Source organism: Pteropus alecto, unplaced genomic scaffold (assembly GCF_000325575.1).
Source record: "Pteropus alecto unplaced genomic scaffold, ASM32557v1 scaffold25, whole genome shotgun sequence".
NCBI classification, from domain to species: Eukaryota; Metazoa; Chordata; class Mammalia; order Chiroptera; family Pteropodidae; genus Pteropus; species Pteropus alecto.
This window is the reverse complement of record NW_006441955.1, coordinates 23,245,603-23,256,218: the sequence shown is the minus strand read 5'-3', so window position 1 is coordinate 23,256,218 and position 10,616 is coordinate 23,245,603. Positions and strand designations below refer to the sequence as shown.

Here is a 10,616-nt window from a genome sequence, read left to right as displayed (position 1 = left end):
AAGAACAGGTAACTGACTGAGGGTTTTATCTGGGGAAATAAGGTAATAAAATCTGCATTTCGAAAAAATCATACTAGTAACTGTAGAGTATTGTGGAAAACAGGGTGGAAGAGGCAAATGTGGATGTGAGAAGCCCAGTTAGAGGCTATTAGAGCAGTCCAGGCGAGAGACGACGGTGCCCTCCTGCTTGGAAATGGTCTGTCTCTAACTGGACTCTAGATATATATATATATATTAGAAGGTAAAAATTGAGAGCTTGTAAGTGGATTAGATGTGAGGAATTAAAGAGGAGGGGACGTCAGGGTTGAGTTCTAGGATTCTGGTTTGGAAAGCCTATAGTGTCGTTCATTAAAATTGTAAAGAGTGGAAAAGGGTTGTGAGTTCTGCTTGCACATGCTGGGTCTGAGGAAACTTTGAGGCATCCTGAAGGAAATGTTGAATGGGCCGTTGGGGATTTAGAGGTTTTTTCTGAGATGGACATATAATTTCATGAAACTCCACCAAGTAGATTATAATTGAAGCCACAAGCATCAATAAGCCAGAACTGATAAGACAGTGTCTAAGAAGACTCAGGTTAGATTCCAACTTTTAAATACTAGATAGGAGCAGAGCAGCCAGCAAAAGAGATGAAAAGGATCGTTGTATACCATGGATATGGAGAGGAGAAAATATTTCAAACAAAAAAAAAAAAGGTAAACACTGATGAATATTGCTAGAAGTTCCATCAAGAAAAGGACTGGGACAAAAAGAAGAAAAAGAGGGAGAAGGAGGAGGAAGAGGAGACAGGAAGAGGACAGAGGAAAGGATGAAGGCCAAAAAAAACTTGCCTGTCGTTACTGTTCTCTTCCTCAAGCTAAACATTCCACGTCTTTTACCTATTAGGCATTTCACAACCTTTTTCCATTTCCAGTATGACAATATTTTCCTTCAATATGCCACTGAGCACTTTTCTTAATCATTCCCTCATCCTTGATAGACATTCGCTGGGCATGGGGAAGGGTAAAAGATCAGTCAGAGCAAAAGCTTACTCTCAAAGAACTTTAAGTTTAGCAGAAAAGTGGAGACACATTCACATATTAAATAAATATAACTCAAAGCATCCAAAAAAGAATGTGTTATTAACATTTAGAAGAATAAGTAACATTTTTATTGTTTTTATAGAATAGGAAACATTTGAGCTGAATCTAATAGGTGGATAAAATTAGATACTGAATAGATCATAGAGAAAGTTCTTCCAGCTTGAAAACAAACAAACAAAAAAACAAAGGCCTCAAGGAAGGAAATCAGAAGACTGGTGTTCAGGAGTGTGAAGGGGAGCACTAGGTAAAAAGGTTGGAAAACTTAGTTGGTGAAAGGCCATGAATATTAGGGTAAAAGTTTTAGACTCCTTCCTATTGGCAGTAATGTTTCACTAAATATTATTCGTGATCCCCATTTGTGTCTTATTCTGGTCCGTGGAAATCCTATCTTGTGTTTCTTGAGTTACTCATGTGGTCATGTCTTTTTGGAACAACCTTAACACTTCTTTCAAACATAATTCATTTATTCCTTCTTTCCTTCCTTCTTTCCTCCCTCCCTCCCTCCCTCCCTCACTCCCTCCCTTATTGCATTAAGAGACACATCCTGCTTGGTTTGGGGATGAAGTAGGGAAGAAGGCAGATGTGGCCCTCCCTCCCTCCCTCCCTCCCTTCCTTCCTTATTGTCAGTACAATTCCTATATTTTGATCTCAATAAAGTTTTGCCGAAAGAAAGTACTGATCTAGGACAGGGACAGCTCAGAGAGAGGGACCGTAGCTTAGTGGCTATCATAACAGCTCTTGCTCAGGCATAGATTATCACTATGGTTTGGTGTCAGGACTAGGAGATTCAAGAAACTGTTGATAGAATTAGAATGCCTTTTGCTGTATTCTTTTTGCTCATGATGCTCCTTTAAGTTTCAATTAAGTTTTATTATTGCCTCCATTACCTATTTTATATCTATACCTTCCTTGTCCACGCCAACCTTCCCAATGTCCCTTCACTGCTTTATTTTTCTTCATTGCACTTAATAACATCCAACATACTATATTTTACTTATGTTATTTTTTGTCTCACCCCCATTTCCTGCTAGAATGTAAGTTTCATGAGTTTTTTTTAATTCGATTGTTCACTGCTAATATCTCCAGAGCTTAAAAAATGGTTTGGCACATGGCAGGCACTCAGTGTTATTGAACGTGTTACTTAATTTGTTTTGCCCTTTATATCTGGATCCCATCAAAAGCATTCTGAGCAGATCACCTTGCATCTTAGAAAACAACAGATGACATCAAGAATTCAGGAAATAAAGATGGGAAAGGATGAAATCAAGAAATATCCAGGAAGTTGAATCCAAAGAATTTGACAATTCAATAAATGTTTGGAAAAAGGGAAGAGAAGGGAATTGAAGATGATTCAGATTTGCAGACTGACTGAGAAGGAAAAGTAGGAGCTACTGGGAAGACTAAAACCAGGAATACTAGCAAGGGATCAGGTTTAGAGATTAACTGAATGTTCTAGAAACTGATTAATAGTATAATTATCATTCCCTATAAAATACAACTTTGCTCCATAATATGGTATTTTGAAAAAAGCAGAGAAATGTGATAAACATTACATTGCAAATAACTTTTAAGCCATCAGTACACACATATGAGACAATACCATATGGGAAGGCAAGACAGGCAGAACAAAGAAACTCTGACTTTGATAGATTAAACTCTTGACTTGATAAATGGTACATGCAGATCAGTAACGGGAAATCCTACGTGCCAACACAAAGAGCCAAAAATAATCTTGTAGTTTAAAAGAATAAATGAATGGTACGGCACTCTGAGCTTGGAAAAGCCTCAGCTGTGATCATGAAATATGTATCAAGAGCATTGGCTCTCTGGGTGATATGTAAAGTTTCCTCTCTGCCTGTGGTGGAAGCTATTTTTTCTGATAAGAATAGGCCAGATTCAGATTACAGATTCTACATTTTATAATTCTTCTAGCATAAATTGTTGCAAACCAAGCAAAATCCAGAATATACTTTTTCTTGGTTGGTGAAGGAGGTGGCAGTCTATAAAAGGAAATGAGCCAGCAGATTCATCCTCTTTATCACAAAGAGCAATCACAATGCATATCTCAAAGCGGAACAAAAATATCAGATATCGGAGAAAGGACTGAAAAGGAAATACGCTAAACTGGAAATTTCTTGGGAATGTGCATAATTTTCATTTTATTTCTTTACGACAAATACATATTATTCTTCAATTGGAAAAAAATAAAATATTTCTTTAAAAGATTGATCACTGATCCGAAGCTGCTTGGCAATAAAGTCATTTTTGAGAACTTCTGACACCATGGCGTGTCTGAATGAAGAAATTAATCAGGAGGAAAGGATTTTTTATATCAATCCAAGTCATTTTGAGTTTAAGCGAAACAGAATCCACATGATTGTTTTGGAAACAACAAAATCATAGGCAATTCTAATCACCCTGATGAGATGCTAAATACACTAAATTAAATTAAATTAGTTTATACTTCTTAAATTCTGTTTTAGTCAATAAAGTCAGCCTCTTCATCCCCAAATCATTTCACATAATTTAATATTTACCTCTTAAATTTTTCCTTCTTATCTCTGTAAGAGTTGACAAAACAGTTTTGCTTTGTTTCATTTTGATTTGTTTGGCTTTGTTTTAAAGGACAATAACAATAAAAATAAAGAAAAGTAGAAGAATGCAAGGGGTAAGTAACCAACCTGATAGCTATAAATAAATGCAGAATTGTTAGTACTGGCTGTACTCCCCAAACCAATATTCATAAAAGTTCTAGACCAACACTGGCAAAGCATAACTAATCATATTTAAAAGGAAATAAAAAAGAAACTTCTCCGCTATTGACCCATCCACTCAGGCAAACACCTCACTAAATTCCATAAAATTTTACATACATAAAACCTGATCTGATTTTAAAACCAACCAACCAATTGATCGACAAAAACTTCCAAATACAGCATACTCTTAGCATTAAATATTTAAGATTCATCATTTGGATCTATGAGAATTAAGCCAAAAGTCCATTATATGAAACACACACACAAATAACTATTGTGGGACAGGTGCTGTTGTAGCTATTGAGGATGCAAAAGTACCTTCTTTTATGGAGCTGACAAGACAGAAATAGAAGGCCAACAGGAAAGAAAGAGTAATACCTAAAACTAAGATAAACTCTAACACCACTATATAGGACAGGTGGCAGCTCAGTGGGTAGGCAGGTGATTGAGGCCTCAGGGACCAGACTGGAACTGGCAGGACCAACCAAGCATCTTAGGACAGTCAAAATGGCTTAGTACTCACTGGGGCAACCTCAGTGAGTCTGTAACAATGACAGCATCAGGAGCAGGACAGTTACCTGAAAGAAGAAGAAGGTGGATGCTTGGCAGGACCCAAGTTTAAGCAGCACCTCCACTGCCACAGCCCCTCTCAAAGTGAAAGATGCCACTCTGGCCTTGGTGTTGTTTGAAGAAAGGCTGGGAACAAGGTGAACCTGGCACAGCTGTACAAGGACAAGAAAAGTGTCCCTACTGTGGGATGTCTCAAGACTCACATGTGATGTTGGTGAAGTAGGATGAGGCTTTGGAGGTCAAGGGCATCAAAGTCTGTGTCTTAGTGTCAGTGTCTTTGTGACTGGCAAGTGAGGATAAACCCACAATATGGAAGACAAAGTTCAGCTCCTGGATGACCCCATCGGGGGCCTTTGGGAAGAAGACAGATTTATTATTAGATAATTCTATGGAGCTAGATAAATAACTCAAGAGGTTCTCTGTGGTGACAGACAATGGCAAGGTAAAGGCCCTGAACATGGAGCCCAAGGGTACAAGCCTCACCTGCAACCTGGCCCCAATATCATCTCGCAGCTCTGAGGCCTATGCCCAGATGCCCTCCTTCTATACCTTCCTGTCTCACTTGCCCAGCCATGGGCAGGGGGCCCCAGCCCCAAATCAAATGGGGTCCCCCAACTGAAATCTTTTATTTTTTAACTTTATTTGTTTGTTTATTTCAACATTTTATTTATTTTTCCCCCTCCCCCTCACCCCTTCTCTCTGGTAACCACTAGTCTATTGTCCATGTCCACGAGTCTCTGTTTGTTTGTCCTGTTCATTTGTTGCTTTTAGGTTTCTATCCCACATATAAGTGATATCATGTGGTTTTCGACTTTTTCAGTCTGGCTTATTTCGCTTAGCATGATTATCTTGAGGTCCATCCATGTTGTTGCAAATGGCAGTATTTCATCTCTTCTTATGGATGAGTAATATTCCATTGTATATATGTACCACAGCTTCTTTAGTCAATCATCTATCGTAGGACACTTCGCATGCTTCCATGTCCTGGCCACGGTGAATAATGCTGCTATGAACATCAATGTGCAAATATCTTTTCAGATATGGGTTTTCAAGTCTTTGGGGTAAATACCCAGTAGAGGGACCAACTGGAATCTTGACCATAATCTGCAATAATCATTCTGGTTCAAATCAAACAAAAACTGGACTTGGTAACTTAACAGTCACTGGAGGAGAGGGATCAATATTAGACATAGTGGCAGAAGGGACGACCTCTTTGAGGAAGTGTCAACTGAGCTGAGATCTTTCGGATAAGAATGGCCACCACAGCTTGAAAAGTATCCAAGTAGAGAAAACGGCAAGCAACCTTGTGGCAGAAACATATGCAGCACGTTCTGGGAATAAAAGGAGGCCAGTATGGCAGGGTTTCTTATTGGCCATGATAAGGAGGTTGGTGTTTGTTCTGACTACAATAAAAGGCCAATAGAGACTTTAAGGAGAGGAGTCAAGCAATTCGATTTATATTTGTAAGAGCTCTCTTTTGGCAGCTCTGTGGTGAAAGCTGGTTTTGTCCTGGATAATTGCAAGAAGTAGGAAGATTTGGAGATACAACTGGATGGCATACTGATGGATGGGATGTGGAGGAAGGCAGGCTGTTAAATCTCTAGGATGCCTTTTAGGTTTTTGGCTTGCAAAACTGAGTAGAGGGCTGTGACATTACTGAAATGGGAAGGAATGGGGGCGGGGGGGAAGCAGGTATGAAGAAATAACTATTTTGAACATGCACCTACCTAATTGAGATAACTGTTACACAACCATATGGAAGTGTCCAGCAAGCAATGGGATAGACAAGTTAAGAACTTGCAGAAGGCATCGTGGCTGGAGGTATAAAGTTGAAAGAAATTAAAAATGTTATCAATAAAAATTTAGGGCATACATTTCTTTGGAAAAAAATTCTTTAAAGTGTTTAATAGATACAACGATATGCTACATAATCTGTTCCCAAGCTGAACAAGAAGATAGAAAGTTATCCAACTCATTTCATAAAGCTAGCATAAAGCTAATGTCGAAACTTGACAGTTAATACACAAAAAAGAAATCTCGCATATGATTATAGACATGCACATCCAAAAGAAATACTAGCAAATTAATCCATCATCACAAGCTGATTAGTATGCACAATCCAGGACAAATCGGCCTTACTTCTCAATGCTAACTTACACTCTGAACTTTCAAACTTTCCCTTTTCTTAGTCACATGAGCAAGGAGTTAGAGAGAATGTAATGCTGCAAATCCTTATAACTATAAAAGTGAAAAATGTGTTAGAAAATTGAGATGTGGTGTTTAAAATAGTGTGATCATATATCAGAACAGTAATGCTTAGGAAAGCTCCAGTAACCAAGTGTTTGCATCACAACTGTCAGTCTCTGTATTAGTGTAAGCACTAAAAGACTGTATGACACTAATATTTCATTTTTCGATGAGATAAAACAATACTTTGATACATTATCATAATTGTAATCGTCACAGAAGTGGCATAATAGAAAGCTTATCTAAGAAGCTGGAAATTGTGTTTGTTTTCAGCCTGTCTTGGTTTAAAAATCTAAGACATGATTCTCACATTTATCCATCTTATTGATTCTTTATTAGATTACTAATTGCACTTGAGCTGAAGAAACCTGGTTCAAACTAATGCTTTTGAAATGTGTCACTCGAAGCACATTTGAATGTTTTTTTTTCTTTATTCTTATTAACTCTGGGCTGTTAGATCTTTAAAAAGTTAAAGTTTTAAAAATTCTCTTTTTGAATTCAGTACTTGGTAAATCTTGTGAAGGACATGTAAACGTTCAATATGTTAATCTACTATAAACTGTTTTACTTTCTGGGCTTTAAATGGATTAAATTTTTCTTCAAATTTTTATATTGAAAAAAATTTAAACCAACAGAAAAATTACATGAATAAGAGAATGAACATCTGTACTCCGCACCTAGATTCAACAATTGTTAACATCATGCCACATTTACTTTACATCCATCTATCTGTCATCTCTCTCTCTCTCTCTAATCTTTCTATATTTCTCTATATATGTATTTTTGCTAAACTATCTACATAAACCAATATACATGGTCCTTCAGCATGTATATTGTACATATGATTGCTCCTTATGTAAGCACAATATAACTATCAAATTCAGGAAATCTAATATTGAAACAGTAATATTTTCTAATATACAGTCCACTCAAATCTGGCTAATCAACACTATAATATAAATCTTGCTTATTGGCTTTCAACTTTTATAATCAAGTTCTGTATAAAACCTGGAAACTTTAAATACAGTTATAGAACAAAACATTGCAACCTTGACAACATAAAAGAGAAGAGAGGAGAGCTAAAATGCTCATCTTGGTGGCTAGAGAAGAGAAATGGAATTCATTGGTGCCTAAAGGTGATGGAACAAAAAACACAAGAATAGAAGTGTTAGTATTTAAAATTAAAAAGAAAACAGAAGAAGCAAAATACTAATATAACCCTCAAACTTTGGTAAGGAAAGGAGAAAAAATATGGTAGGGAGAAGAAATGAGTTAAGTCCTCCTTCTTTAGAGAGGTGAGTCAACAAATAATATCTAAAGTAGGTAAATCAAGGAATAGTAAAATAAGGGGAAAAGGCAGGATGATTCCATCTCAAAATATTAATCTAGTTGCTCTCCGTGCATTTCCTTTCAGATCTTTTGTCTCACTCGTACCCCAAAGGACTATTTTTCTCCTCCCATGCTTACTTCAGCCCATACCACCAAGTAAAACAAAAGTTCGAAGAGCCAGACCAGGAGGTTTACAGTCCTTTTCTTCTTGAAGAGGCTAAATAAGACTGGACATGGAGAATAGTGTGAAAGAAAGCAAGGGGCGACACAGTAAAAGGAAAGGAAGACATCCTGGGGGAACAGAAAAGAAACCTACTCCCACAGAAATCTGGAAAGCAGTGCAGAAGGGATTTGGAAGATTATCTGTCTTTGCGTGTGGACTCCCCCATGCCGATTCATCCCCCTGGACAGCAGGTCTGGAGGTCAACAATCGCGGACACTTGTAAAACCCTCACTTGAAAAAGGGTAAGAGGGAACACTGTCCCTGACCAAGGTGAACCTGGACTGACCCAGCAGGGAATTTCCCTGTGAGACTACAGTGGTGGGTGCAGCATTAAAAAATACAAAATACCTATATTTTTTAATGCTATATAGACAGCTATTGGAAGAACTGAATTTCAGTTCTACCACATAAAAAAAAAAATTAAGGCTCTGGAAAATATGACAGAAGAACGGAAGTAGCATGGGGAATTGCTGCTTTTTATTTCAACTCCTCTGCACTATTTGAGTCTTTACTATGTACATTTATTATTTTTGTGAACTTGTTAAAGAAAAGTTTCATTACTGAATATCTACTATGAGCCAAGTACTATGTTAGGTGCCTTAAATACATCCTTTTACTTATTCTTCAAAGTATTTAAGTATCGTATATATGAAGTTAGGCGTTTGATATTGATTTAATGAATAGATTCCTAAATAAATGCACAGCGCACATCTACAGTTGGGCTTGAATAAATTGACAAATGTTGCATAAAAATCTTCAAAAATTTCAGAATTCCGATCTTGTTCACTAACCACCTCATCATGTATATGAGCCTTCTGCCTGGATTGTAGAAAATTGGCATGAACTTTTTTAAAGTTTTGATTTTTCAGGAAAGAAAAAAATGAAAAATCTACCATATATTGATAATTTCAATCTCTGTAGCCTCACTGTCTTGGAAGTTCGCAGTCTCTAGTGGTTTGAAGGAGAGGAGGTTCTTCCTGAGTTAGAAAACCTTAAATTAGAATGAATAAATGGAAACTTGGCAAAGCACTTCTGAAAGGTTGCCAACCTTTGCTCAGCTGCCTTTTCCACATCAACATTCATGTGCAAAGAAAATCAGAATACAATAGTTGCCGGAAAGATACTTCGACAATCTAAAATGTAGAAAAATCACAGGTGGTCTCTCACACTAAATTAGACTTTTAGGGTAAATCAATAGGGTCAGAAAGTGCACAAGATAGTAAAACTGCTGACTAGACAGTTAGTGCTAAATAATAAGTTATTTCTATCTGTAACACAGTGTAGAAAGTTAGAAAATAAATAACAAGATGTCATTTTTCAAATGTATTCATCATGGGCCGTTTTAATTTGTTAAGGTTCTCTAATAGAATATTTTTCATGGTAAACACTTGTTTTCAGAGCTTCTAGTTGGTAAGCTTCTAGGAAAAACAAAGAAAATTCTCTTATTATACAGTTACTGCCACTGTTTGAGAAGATATTAAAATTAAATGTTGTCAATAGATTGTAAAGTTCCATTTTCTTTACTAAGTTCCTTAAATGAAAATCAAGCACCAGTCATAAAAACTAATATTTGTTAAACACAACATAACAGACACCATGCTAAGCATTTTATATATATTGCTTCATCTACTCCTCAAATACTCTGAGATAAAAAGTACTGATATGGCCTCATTTGTTTATATGGTTAAGCAACTTGACCAAGATGACTGTACTAATTTGGATTCTCCAGAGAAACAGAGCCATAAGAGAGAGGGATGGATGGATGGATGGATGGATGGATGGATGGATGGATGGATGGATGGACAGACAGACAGATATTCATCTATCTATCTATCTATCTATCTAGGCTTAGATAGATATAGATATATGTAGATATAGACATATAGAAAGACTTATCATAAGGAATTGGTTCACATGATTATTATGGCTAAGAAGTTCAAGATCTACAGTCAGTAAATTGGAGATCATGAGAGCTGATGGTATAAGTTCCAGTCTGAGTTCAAGTACAAAGGCAGGAAGACCAATGTTCCATGTAAAAGACAGTCAGGCAGAGAGAGAGAATTCTTATACAGGCTTTTTTTCTATTCAGGCACTCAACAGATTGAATAAGGCCTACCAACATTTGGGAGGGCAATCTGCTTTACTCACTTTACTGATTCAAATGTTTAATCTCATACAGAAACATCTTCACAGACACACCCAAAATAATGTTTAACCAAATATCTGGGCATCTCATGGCCCAGTCAAGTTGACACATAAAATTAATCATTACTATCACAGAGCAAGTAAGTGGTAGAGCAAGAGCTCGAATCCAAGTGGTCCAACTTCAGAGCTCTGGTTCCTAACCACACTAGAATATACCCTTCTCATACCTAGTAAGCAAAAAAACAGTGAACCTTATTACAAGTAGTA

The 10,616-nt window shown here is 36.9% G+C and overlaps 1 protein-coding gene and 1 pseudogene across 4 annotated transcripts in view; one reads left to right on the top strand and one right to left on the bottom strand.

Annotated features, from left to right (window-relative positions):
• Positions 1–5,024, top strand: part of LOC112485773 — a 7,921-nt pseudogene extending 2,897 nt beyond the window's left edge.
• ST6GALNAC3 (ST6 N-acetylgalactosaminide alpha-2,6-sialyltransferase 3) overlaps positions 1–10,616 on the bottom strand; it is a 486,754-nt gene that overhangs the window by 234,274 nt on the left and 241,864 nt on the right. The window lies entirely within an intron of this gene.